This window comes from Enhydra lutris, unplaced genomic scaffold (genome assembly GCF_002288905.1).
Source record: "Enhydra lutris kenyoni isolate GAN:26980312 unplaced genomic scaffold, ASM228890v2 scaffoldscaffold2, whole genome shotgun sequence".
Lineage (NCBI taxonomy): Eukaryota > Metazoa > Chordata > Mammalia > Carnivora > Mustelidae > Enhydra > Enhydra lutris.
The window spans coordinates 9,554,131-9,565,464 of NW_019154086.1; the positions used below are offsets into that span (position 1 = coordinate 9,554,131).

Genomic DNA, 11,334 nt, shown 5'->3' on the forward strand with positions numbered 1-11,334 from the left:
CTTCTGTTCCATATCAATGTTTATCAATGACTTGATACCTCATAACACTGTTCCATTTTTTTCTCAGTTTTCTATCTATAAAACTAAACTCTACACTGATGACAGGGTGATCCTTTTAAATGTGAAAATCCGACCATGCCAACTCCTGCTCAATCATCTATAACAGTCTCTCATCATCTCCCATAACAAACGCTGTTAGTTCCCAACTCAGCAGCCATTTATCCTGTTTTCCCTACTTTCTATCAGAAGCCCAATATTGTTCCAATGTCCTCTACTTGGCCATGTACTTCAGAAGAAGTGGGTCTGTCCCCTCCAGGGGGTGAGTCCAAATTCGTTTGAGCCAGTCATGGTGGTTGCATTCCCCTTGCCAGTGAATGGTTTAGGGTTGGGCATGTGATGTGATTTTGGCCACTGAGGCATGAGACTAAGTCTGAGGGTGTGGGGGTGGGCATGGGGGACGCTTCTTAAGGAAGGTTTTCCTTTCTGGTTAAAAAGACACACATCAAGTCAGAAAACAAACAAACCTCTCTACCTCATTGATTACCTTGTAATCAGAGGAAGAGCCAGTCTGAGGATAAACCATCATACCAAGAATGGTAGAGCAGAAAAGTGGAAAGAGCCTAGGTCCTTAATGACAGAGTTGAGTCACTGAATTCAGCCATCTTGGAACTTCCCTGCCTTTGAGCATATTATATATGCTAATAAGTTTTCTTTAGGATTTAAGCCAGTAGGGTTGGAGGTTTCTGTTACTGAAGAGGAACATCTGCTAATACATCTACAGTGGAAAACTAGTATATATTTTTTAGCATACAAGGCCCTTCATATTTTAATCAGCCAATTTCTGTCATTGTGCTTTAGCCACCCCTGCCTTTGCCTAGAATAGTCCCCTCCAAATTGTCCTCTCCAGGAAACACCACTACTCATCCTTTAAATTCCAACAAAAGTATACCATCCTTAACTTTGCCTAGCCTCAGGCAGACTCTGCCATCCCAATTTCCAACAGCATTTTGTACATGCCTCCATTATGCTGCTACCATTTGCATGCCCGTCAACCACACTAGACTGTGAACTTCTTGCGGGCAGGGGCCTCCAGGGCCTGTTTCTCTTGTATTACCAGCTCCTGAGCATATTCTGATTCATGGGCCCACAATCAATATTAAATATTAAATATTTTTATTTAAATTCAATAGGTCAGAGTGAATGTAACACCTGACTTTAACTATCATTTTAGGAAAACCATTCACCCTTAATTTAGAAAGTTTAATTCCTTTTTATCTCAATGTGGGTCTTGTCTAATGGGCTAGGACTCAAATCCACAGAGTCTGAGTAATTGAAATGTCTGAGACAGCATAACCACCAGTTCCTGGGACCTTCACAAACTTTGAGAGGTGGCTTTGGAGTTTGTTATGTTTGACAGTCTGACAATCAATCATGTTCTCTTTATTAAAAGAAGTGAACAATGGAGGGAAATATGCCCACTCCATTTGGAAAGTATACTAATCCTATCCTATAGCTCAGCTCCAAGATGAAGAACTGCTAATGTGTAATAGGGCCACCTCAGCCATACATCCATCTTGAACACATCAATGAAGGCTAATTTTTTAGAGTGACCAAAACTCTTATCAAATGAAATGTGGAACAAGGAGATTTCAGACCACAAGTCCAGAATCTAAATCCATTCAGCTTAAGCTTTCCTATATGTTGGGAAACTGCTTTGCCAAGATCAGACACCATCTTTCATACCAACCTGCACTCTGCCATTTTCTGTCCCCTCCACACACACCACACACAGACAGACATCTGGAAATTCTGTTCAACTTCTTTCTGTAAATATATGCAGCTTGTATGGAAAGCTCTGCTGAGTCCACATCTGCCCAGATGTGAAACAAAAGACACACCCTGCCACGCACAAGATAAGCCACTGGGAACTGGAACCCACAATTTCAGCAATTCCCTATTCAGGCCCCAAGAGCTCTCTTGGAAATGTAGATCACGTTTAGTGTGACAGGGGGTGAACAATTACACTAGGGGTGGGATGACTCATTTAAATAGCATAATTCAAATATCTTATTCATGTCGCAATATAATCGAACTCCTGAAGGGCTGCTATACTCATTGCAGGAAAGGGGGGGGCAACAAAGGAAAAAAATGCAAAGAAATTACCTCGTCTGGTGGGCAGGTTCCAAAGACCAAAGGGGGTCAGGGTGAGCAGGACACTGACCCGCCTTAACAATGAGCAACGCCCCCGCCCCCCTCCACTTAACTTACGCAGGGAAAATAGGGAAATTCCCCTCTACTGTTCCTGGAAGTGGGGGTCCCCACTGACCACTTACACTGTCTATCTGAAAAATACAAATGCTAGTCCAGAGTCATTCCGTCGTCAAAATGTGCCAAGTACCTACTATGTGCTAGCATCAGGGATGCAAAGAGAAGACAAAATTCCTCCCCCTGAAGCAGATCTCACAGTAGTAGGGAAGACAGACAAAACAGCGTGACCAGTGCTAGAACAGAGACATAGAAAAGACACTTGGAAGAAGACACTTGAATTCTATCTGAGAGTGCTGTTGCAGGCCTCCGAGGACACATGTCTAAAATGCCTTGAAAGATGAGTAGAATTCCCTAGAGGAGTAGGAAGGGTCTCCTGAGCCCATACAAGATGCAGAAACAAGGTGATGTGCCAAATGATAGGGAGCTGAGACTAGTCTGGGGGTGAGTACTGGATACATGCGGGGTGGGGAGAGGCAAGGAGGGCCACTTTTACACCCAGGCCCAGCCTCCAGCTGCCTCTCCAGCCTTATTTCCTCCCACTGCTTTCTCCTGACTCACACTCTGGGCACAACCTTAAACACCACTCCCACGCCTTCCTGTGCTTTCCTTCCTGAGCGCGCACCCTGCCCTCTGCCTTGAGTTTCCCTCACCCTATTCTTTCCTATGTTCCCCTTCTCTATCTGGACATTTCATCTCTGTGTGAAACCTCCCGACTTCCCTGGGCAAATCGAGATGCTTGCCACTCTGCCTCCCCCATTTGACCACTTGCTAGAATGGACGGTTTCTATTTCAAAAAAGCATGAATACAGTCCCTGCCTTCAGAGAGCTCAGGAACCTAAAGCCCTGAAACACAGACCAAGACTCATAAGCCATAAATTCAACCCCCAATGCCCAGAGGATCACTGCAGGCTGAGCTGCCTCATTATAACAAAGGGTGCAAGGACGGAAGGCCACATCCCTAAGCCAGCTCCACTCTGTCCATGGCCCTCACTTAACCTTTCCAATTCCAGCATCTCTCATTGCATTGTCTCAACCCATGACCCCAATCTTGTTTTGTCCCTTTAATCCTCCATTTCGAAGATTGCTCTAGTCTTTCCTGCCTACAACCACTTGTCAAGAGACAATATGACTGTAAGTGAGAGAACAAGCTTTGACTTCAGGCAGAGCTAGATGTTTATCCCAGCTGCAGCAACCCAATGACTTGCTCTGAATTTAAGGAGATGACGGCATTTAACTGCTCCAAGATACAGTAAGGTCTCAACAAGCCACAACCCTTGTGGCCGTTGATTAGCTTTGGGGTCCCCCATCATTGCACCATCTCCAAGTTTCATATCTATTATCCTGAGTTCCACCAATTTTCTCCTTTCCTTTTCCTTCTCCACCCTGTCCTTTATCTTTCAGTAAGAGTGACAGATCTTATACTGCTGTACGACCTCCCAAGCTTCATAGAGGAGATGGCATTATGAGTCTAAAAGACCTTTGCATCTGGGGATCTGACAAGAGGAGGGTATACCAACAAGTATGTAAAGACAGAGACAGGGAAGTATGTATCTACAGTTCTTGTAGGGGACTGTAGGCTTTCTGTTTGGCTGGATGGTGGGGTCCATGCCAGAGATGTTTAGAGGTTAAGATAGACAGAGTCTGAGACAATCATCTGCAATTTGGGGGAAATCACAAGCATAGATTTGTGGGGATGGGGAAAAGTGGGAGCAGGATGTAGGTTGACTTATACAGGATGCACTGGGAAGGGAAGGGGCCCAAGACACAGGTCCCTCTACAAAGATGACCCTCTTGTCATACAAAAGTCAGAAATTCAGAAGCCCTGAGTTCCAGGATCTGCAACCGATGAAGGACGTGACCTTGGGACTTTACTTGGCTCATCTGCAAAATGAAAAGCTGGACTTCATGTGGAGTTACCCATGTTCATATACAGCCTGGTCACTTATCAGAACAAGACTTTAGGTACAATACTGAATTTTTTGATGTCATCATTTCCCTCATCTGTAAAATGATGGCAAGAGCAAAATACTTCCCTTACAGTGCTGTTGCAAAGACATGGCACAGACAACCAGGCTTGGCACATGATAGGAATTTTAAAAAGAAAAGAAAGAGGAAAATGGTGACTGTTGAAAGTCCTTCCAGCTTAAAAAGATTCACAACGCTTCCTATTACAGTCTTTTCTTATTCAGAAAAAGATCTGGAACACAATCTGGGCTAGTCTGGGGTACAACATGAAAATTTCCTTTTCATCCATTTAAAAAAATATGATTTGAGAACATAATGATCCTTTCCAGATACACATTGTCTTCAGAATATGGAAATGTATCACTAGGAAGATAGAAAAGCAATGTAAAAGCACTGAAAACAATAAAACTCTTGTTAAGTGTTTGATTTCTAACTCGGACTTCGCCTGCATTCCGAAGAGGAAGGGCTATCAAACAGGTATGCAGGCACACCACTCATGTCTTCGTGTGACTCCTGGAGGCTCTGGAAAGCAAACAGATCACAAAACTATAACCAAGTGCTTCCCAAAGTCAACCAAACCTTAGATGTCCCCAAATTTGTCTGTGGCAGATCAGTTTCGACCCCTTCCAGAATCTGGTGATCAAAAACATATGACCTATTTCAAGACTCATTTCAGTGCTTAAAAGAAATCCCAGGAGTTTTCAGTCCTATTCCACCCTCCCACACATCTTGCACTTAACCCACCATTAGGAAAATATTTGTCACACTGCAGTTTCTGGATGTCTGTCTTCCCCAGAGACTGAACGTAATAAGGACATGTCTCCTTCATGTTTCTCTCCCCAGTGCCTCCTATATGACAGTCACCACACCTACTGCATATTCAACCCCTGTGATCCAAGGCAGCCTGACACAAAAGTGGATCATAGTCTTGGAATTACACCCACTGTATCCCAAAGAACTGAAGAAAAAAATATACCTGGAATACATGGGCAAACGAGCATTCACATCCCATGCCATTCTTTCCACCCCAAATACCCTTTCCTTTCATTTTTGACACTTCTCGGGTCTCCTTCAGAAGGCATTTCCTTATTCATCCCTACTCAATTCTGACTATGTCTCACCACTGTGCCTCTCTTAGTAACTAGTACTATGTGTGTTAGAGGAATTTTCACCTCTTTCACTCTGCAGGAGTGTGCTGCCCTGAGGAGGCTCTCTCTGGGCTCTGCCCTTTGGGTCTCCTTCGTCTACTCAGAAAACTCCCCCACTTCATAAGCCTCCCTTTTCCTGCCCTCCTTTCCCACAGAAGGAACATCTCTGAGGTGGATGGAGCAGGGCCCAGGTCAGAGATTCTCACCAGACTATTCATCACAATCACCTACAGAAGTTGGAAAATAATAGTGTGGGGCTCTCTGTTCATCCTCATTCAAAAGATGGCAGTATCTTCTTATGCAGTGCCAGCTGCATCCCCAAGACATGATGGTGAAGGTCAGAGTAAATGGATTTGGTCATATTGGGTATCTCTAGTCACCATGGCTGCTTTTAACTCTGGCCAAGTGGGTATTATCACCACAAATGACCCCTTCTCATTGAACTCAAATACATGATCTACATGTTCCAGTATGATTCCACCCATGACAAAGTCAATGGCACATTCAAGGCTGAGAATGGGACACTTGTCATCAAGAGAAAGCCCATTTCCTGGGCACCAGCGTGGCTCAGTCAGTTAAGTGTCTGCCTTCAGCTCAGGTCATGATCCCAGGGTCCAGGGATCAAGTCCTGCATCAGGAAACCTGCTTCTCCTTCTCCCGCTTCCCCTGCTTGGGCTCTCTCTCTCAAATAAATAAATAAAATCTTTAAAAGGAAAGGAAAGGAAAGGAAAGGAAAGGAAAGGAAAGGAAAGGAAGCCCATCTCCATCTTCTAAGAGAAAGTTCCTGCCAACGTCATGGGGTGATGCTGCGAGTACCTTGTGGAGTCCACTGGGGTCCTTCACCACCATGGAGAAGCCTGGGACTCATTTGAAGGGTAGAGTTAAGAGAGTCATCATTTCTGCCCATCCTGCTGATACCTCCATATTTGTGATGGGTGTGAACCATGAGAAATATGACAACTCTCTCAAGACTGTCAGCAGTGCCCCCTATACAACCAAATGTTTGGGCCCTCTGGCAGGAGTCATCCATGACAAGTTTGGCAGAGTGGAGGGACTAACGACCACAGTCCCTGTCATCACTGCCACCCTGAAGACTGTCAATGACCCCTCTGGGAAGCTGTGGTGTGGTGGCCGAGAGACTAGTCAGAACATCATCCCTGCTTCTACTGGTGCTGCCAAGGCTGTAGGCAAGATCATCCTTGTATTGAATGGGAAGCTCACTGGTATGGCCTTCCATGCCCCCATCCCCAACATGTGAGTCATGAATCTGATCTGCCATCTGGAGAAAACTACCAAATATGATGACATCAAGATGGTGGTGAATCAAGCATCCCCCTCCAGGGCATCCTGGGTGATGCTGAGGACCAGCTTGTCTCCTGTGACTTCAACAGTGACACCCACTCTTCCACCTTCAATGCTGGGGCTACGTTGCCCTCAATGACCACTTTGCCAAGCTCATTTCCTAGCACAACAATGAATTTAGACACAGCAAATGAGTGGTAGATTTTATGGTCCACATGGCCTCCAAAGAGAGAGAGACCCCTGGACCACCAGCTTCATCAAAAGCAAGAAGAGAGAGGTCTAAGGATCCTAGGGATTCCTTGCCCCAACTCCTGTCTAACGTACTGAGAATCTCCTGACCTCTACACAGTTTTCATTCCAGACCCTCTGAAGAAGGGGAGGGGCTTGGGGAGACCTGCTTTGTCATGTACCATCAATGAAGGACACAGTACCCAGCCAAAAACAAAAAGGAAAAATAACAGTTGGGTATGTGTAATCATTGCTTTCTGTTCTGGGAGAAAAGAGATCACAAGCCACTGTTGGAAGTGTTTGCCTTTGGAAGGAAGAAGGACTGAGGGCTGGATGAAAGGGGCACAGTCTTTCTTTACTGTACTGTGAATTTTTACTTTAGGTATGCATGTCATTTAATTTTCTTAAAACATAGAAAAAAACAGATGTTCAAAGTCTGATCCCAGATACGATTATTTAGAATATCTGGGAAGGGGCCTCAGCAGCTGTATTTTATTTAAAGCTTTGGGTGATTTTGATGCAAAGGCAGAGTTAGGGCCCATGAGGGAGGAAAAGGGTATATTCACATTGTACAGGTGTGAATGCACATGTGATTATATGTGGGAGGGTAGCGGTTGGGAGCAGGATTCTACAACTAAAATAATAACAATAATAATAATAATAATAATCCTCCTCTTCAATATTCCGTGCATAGAGGTTTCCTCAGCCTTCTCCCCAGAAGCCAGATCAGACAGTGGGCTCAGTCTCCACTACCTAAGGAAAGGCCAGAATGAAGCTTATTCCCCATTGGAGGGTGAGTAGTGAGGGGCAGTAAGTATGGACTCAGAAGCCAGGTAGCCCAGGTTCCAGTCCTGCCCTAACTGTGCCTTCCAGACACTTCTTTCTGCCTTCATGTCCTCAGTTACGGTTGACGTGTGTTGCTATGCCCAGAGTACTTAGAGCCAGGTCCAGTGCAGGAAAAGCACAGTGCATCCCTGGCTATCAGCACAAGGAAAGCAGGGGAGCCCCTCCTTATCATGAAAGCTGAAGCAGGTCACCCCCTACTTCCTCTGTGTCCCGGCAGAGCCATACTGTTGTCCCTGCGCAATCACGCCATGATGCCATTATCTGTGCACATGCCTGTCTGCATGACTGGGGTGTTAGTGCCTGTGGGAGACATCACTTCCCGTGGGATTTGTGTCCTCCCTTTCACAGAGAGCAGTGGCCTTTGAAAAATTGTAAAGCATGCCAAAGAAGGAGTCACTTAGTTGCAAAACCAGAGCATCTCTTTCTTGCAGGAAGCCATCTTTGACCTAGCGACATTTAACCATTGACTCCTCTTCCTCTGTAGACTCACCATCTGGTAGCCTGTCAACAGTCTTCCACCTGAGGCTGAAATTCCATCTCTCTCCCAAGGCCAGGGTTCCTGGGCGATGAGCCTTTTCTTCTCCTGTGTTACACACATCCAGATTTAACTGCGTTTCTTGGCACACAGCAGGAGTGCAATAAATGTCTGTTGAGTCAGATTGCAGTTCTCCTCTGACCCTCCCTGATATTCTCTCAGACTCCTACAGAAGGCAAACAAGATGTGAACCGGATGTTGAGTCTCCATATCAATGGAGGTGCGGTGGAGGTAGAGGTAGGTTTACCTCTAAGAGAAGCATTTTTTTTAATAAACAGTCTGCAAACACTTGAAAACGAGGAACAAGGTGTGTCCTGGTTCTAAAATCCGAGATAATTTTACTTCATCGGCAGCAGGGCCCTTTGTTCTTTATTAAAACTGCTTAGGAATAACCTTGCCACACTACTGCTACTATTAATAATGTGTAGACCTTATCACATTACAAATTGTATTATGAAAATTGAGTGCCAACACCAGGGAAAACTGATAGGACAGAGCTACCTCATTCTCTGATAAGGGAGCAGACTTCTTCGGACTTCCGCTGGCTCCCTTCTGCGCCTGCGAACAAACTGCAGCCTCCTCAGCCCGCACCCTCTCCGCCCTCGAGTACCAATCAAAGGGATTGGTGAGGCCCTTCTGCCAAGTGCCGCCAAGCCTCCTAAAGAACTGGCGAGGAGCTGCTGCACCGTGGCCAGCAGTTTGCATTCAGAACAACCAGCCGGCCTTTCAAAAAGACAGGGACCCAGGCCAATCCACACAGTTCTCAGTTTTTGTAAGGACATCTTCCCATACTTTCCACCTCAGGCTTCCAAACCACACTTGTCAATAGGGCATGGTCCTCACATTCCATGTCTTAGCCTCCTCTTGTGTGAATCAGGAATTCTTCTAAACAAAGAAGGGGTAGGAGACGGGGGCAGTGGGGAGCCTCTCACTAGATCTGCCCCTCTTTCCACTCAGGGCTGCCCAGGGGCTCCCCAGGAGGATCTTAACTCCCTCTTCTAATAGTAATGCTCTGTGAGGAAGCTACATGCAGCACTGTCAGGGAGAAGGAGAAGGTTTCCATCTGCATACAGTTCATTAAACCCGCTTTGGTGGGGCACGTCCTCCATTAGGAGCTAGAGCATCCTCTTCCTGCCAGCAGCAGGAGGACCCTGAGAGGAATACCTCTGCAGGCTTTCTTCTGCCTAGGAAAACCAAGTGAGATCCGAACCTAAAGAGTGTCTGGTTTAACTTCCTCAAATCACTCTTTATTCTTCCTGGGAAAGGCCTGCCCAGCGACCCAGACTGATTCTCTGGATTTCAAATGCAAATTGCACACACACGCACGCACACACAGGCACACACACGCTGTGAGAGTTTTTATAGGGTAAATGGTGGCGTCATAAACGTCCAAGTTCAGCACCACTTTTTAACTTTCCATCACCAGGCCTTATCTTTCCAGAAAAGAGATGAAAAGGTCTGAGGGAGGGAGGTGATCATAGAGATGGGAATGGCTTTTATTAAAAGAGTGTTTTCCCAGACCTTAACTAAACCTCATCCACTTTCGTCAGTCAGGGCCGACAGTTGAGAGCAATATTAGAGGAGGTAATTGCATGTATCAGTCAACAGCTTTTGTCCCGCGGCCGCTGAGAATTACAGTAAAACGGGCACAGGAAAACAGCATACTGGATTAAAGGCAAAAAAGATCTTTCTCCAGTTTCTCTCTACTCACCAGCTGTTATGTTCGGCTACGGAGACAGAAGCAGCAATAATATCTGGGGGAAATCTAGCCTACCACAGTCTGGGTTTTTTTTTTCCTCCTTCTGTTTTTCCTCCACCTTAAAAGTGATTAAGCTTCGACTTTAAAGAGAAACTTTTTCAAAAAGCTTTCTATCTCACCATAGCAACTAAGCTATTGACCGTATATGAATTTTTCTCCCATTCAAGTATATGAACACATACAAACCGAATCTTCTACCCTTGCTCAGACTGACTGTAAAACAGCCACCCCAGAGCTGTTGATGTCACTTGGGAACACCTCCCCCATAATTGCTTATTCAGTTAAACAGTTGACAAGACATAGATACATTTTATGTACATTTGATTGTAAGTCACACCAAGTCAAATCACGCCATGCTGAAGAGTTAGCAGAGGAGTCTGAAATTCCCTCCCCCGCTAAGTTGGAGTTGGAAGAAAAGAGAGAGGAGAAAGAAATGCCTATCCTTGTGCACTGAGCACAAATCTGCACAAGAGAAGTGTGATCGTCACCAGGTCCCTGGTGCTCCGAACACCACACACTGGCCCCCTTACCCCCATGCTAAAGAAACTCCCTTTCTCTCAAACATGAGAAAATAAACAAGTCTGTCCAAAAGCTGTCAGAGACTTTGGACACAAAAGAGGAACATTCTTAGGGCCCAGTCAAGGGTACCCGAGAGGGAAAAGTGGCTAAGCTGGGAACGACAGAGACCAACTCCAGCAGGATAGCAGGGACCAGAGAATTGTGACCCTGGGTCATTTCTGAGTGCCTCAGTGAAACCAGGCGCAGAGCTGAGTCAGCTTCACCATGACTCTGACAGAGGCCAGTTGGGACATGGATGCATAGCCATTTGGGTGGCCAGCTCCACCGTGACTCTGACAGAGGCCAGTTGGGACATGGATGCAGTGGATCACAATGAAGCTGTTGTTATTAATGAATTTGATTCTTAAATACTTGAAATCCTATAGCCAAGATCAACTTCATGATGCAACAGTTAACAGGTTTTGTTTTGTTTTGTTTTGCTTTTTACAGATCAAAAGCTGAGGTTTAGAAAGTTGAGGCAACTCACAAGACATAGTCAATGAGTAATACATGCAGGATTCAAACTCAGCTCTGTCTTTCCTAAAGCCTCGCTCATGCCACTACAACTTCACCCTGGGGCGGTGCGTGTCTAGTAGTACTTGAGTGTGGACACCCAGGATGTAGGGAGCTATAGGATCTACAGGATAAAACTTAGCATCTTCCTGGGACATCAAATGTATTCAAATAACGGTGAGTATCAAATAGAACAGGAGGAATAGGGTGGT

The 11,334-nt window shown here is 45.5% G+C and overlaps 1 pseudogene; it reads left to right on the forward strand.

The window, feature by feature from the left end:
- The first annotated feature begins 3,488 nt into the window (after positions 1–3,488).
- LOC111149373 lies at positions 3,489–6,847 on the forward strand (annotated as a pseudogene).
- Positions 6,848–11,334: the final 4,487 nt, after the last annotated feature.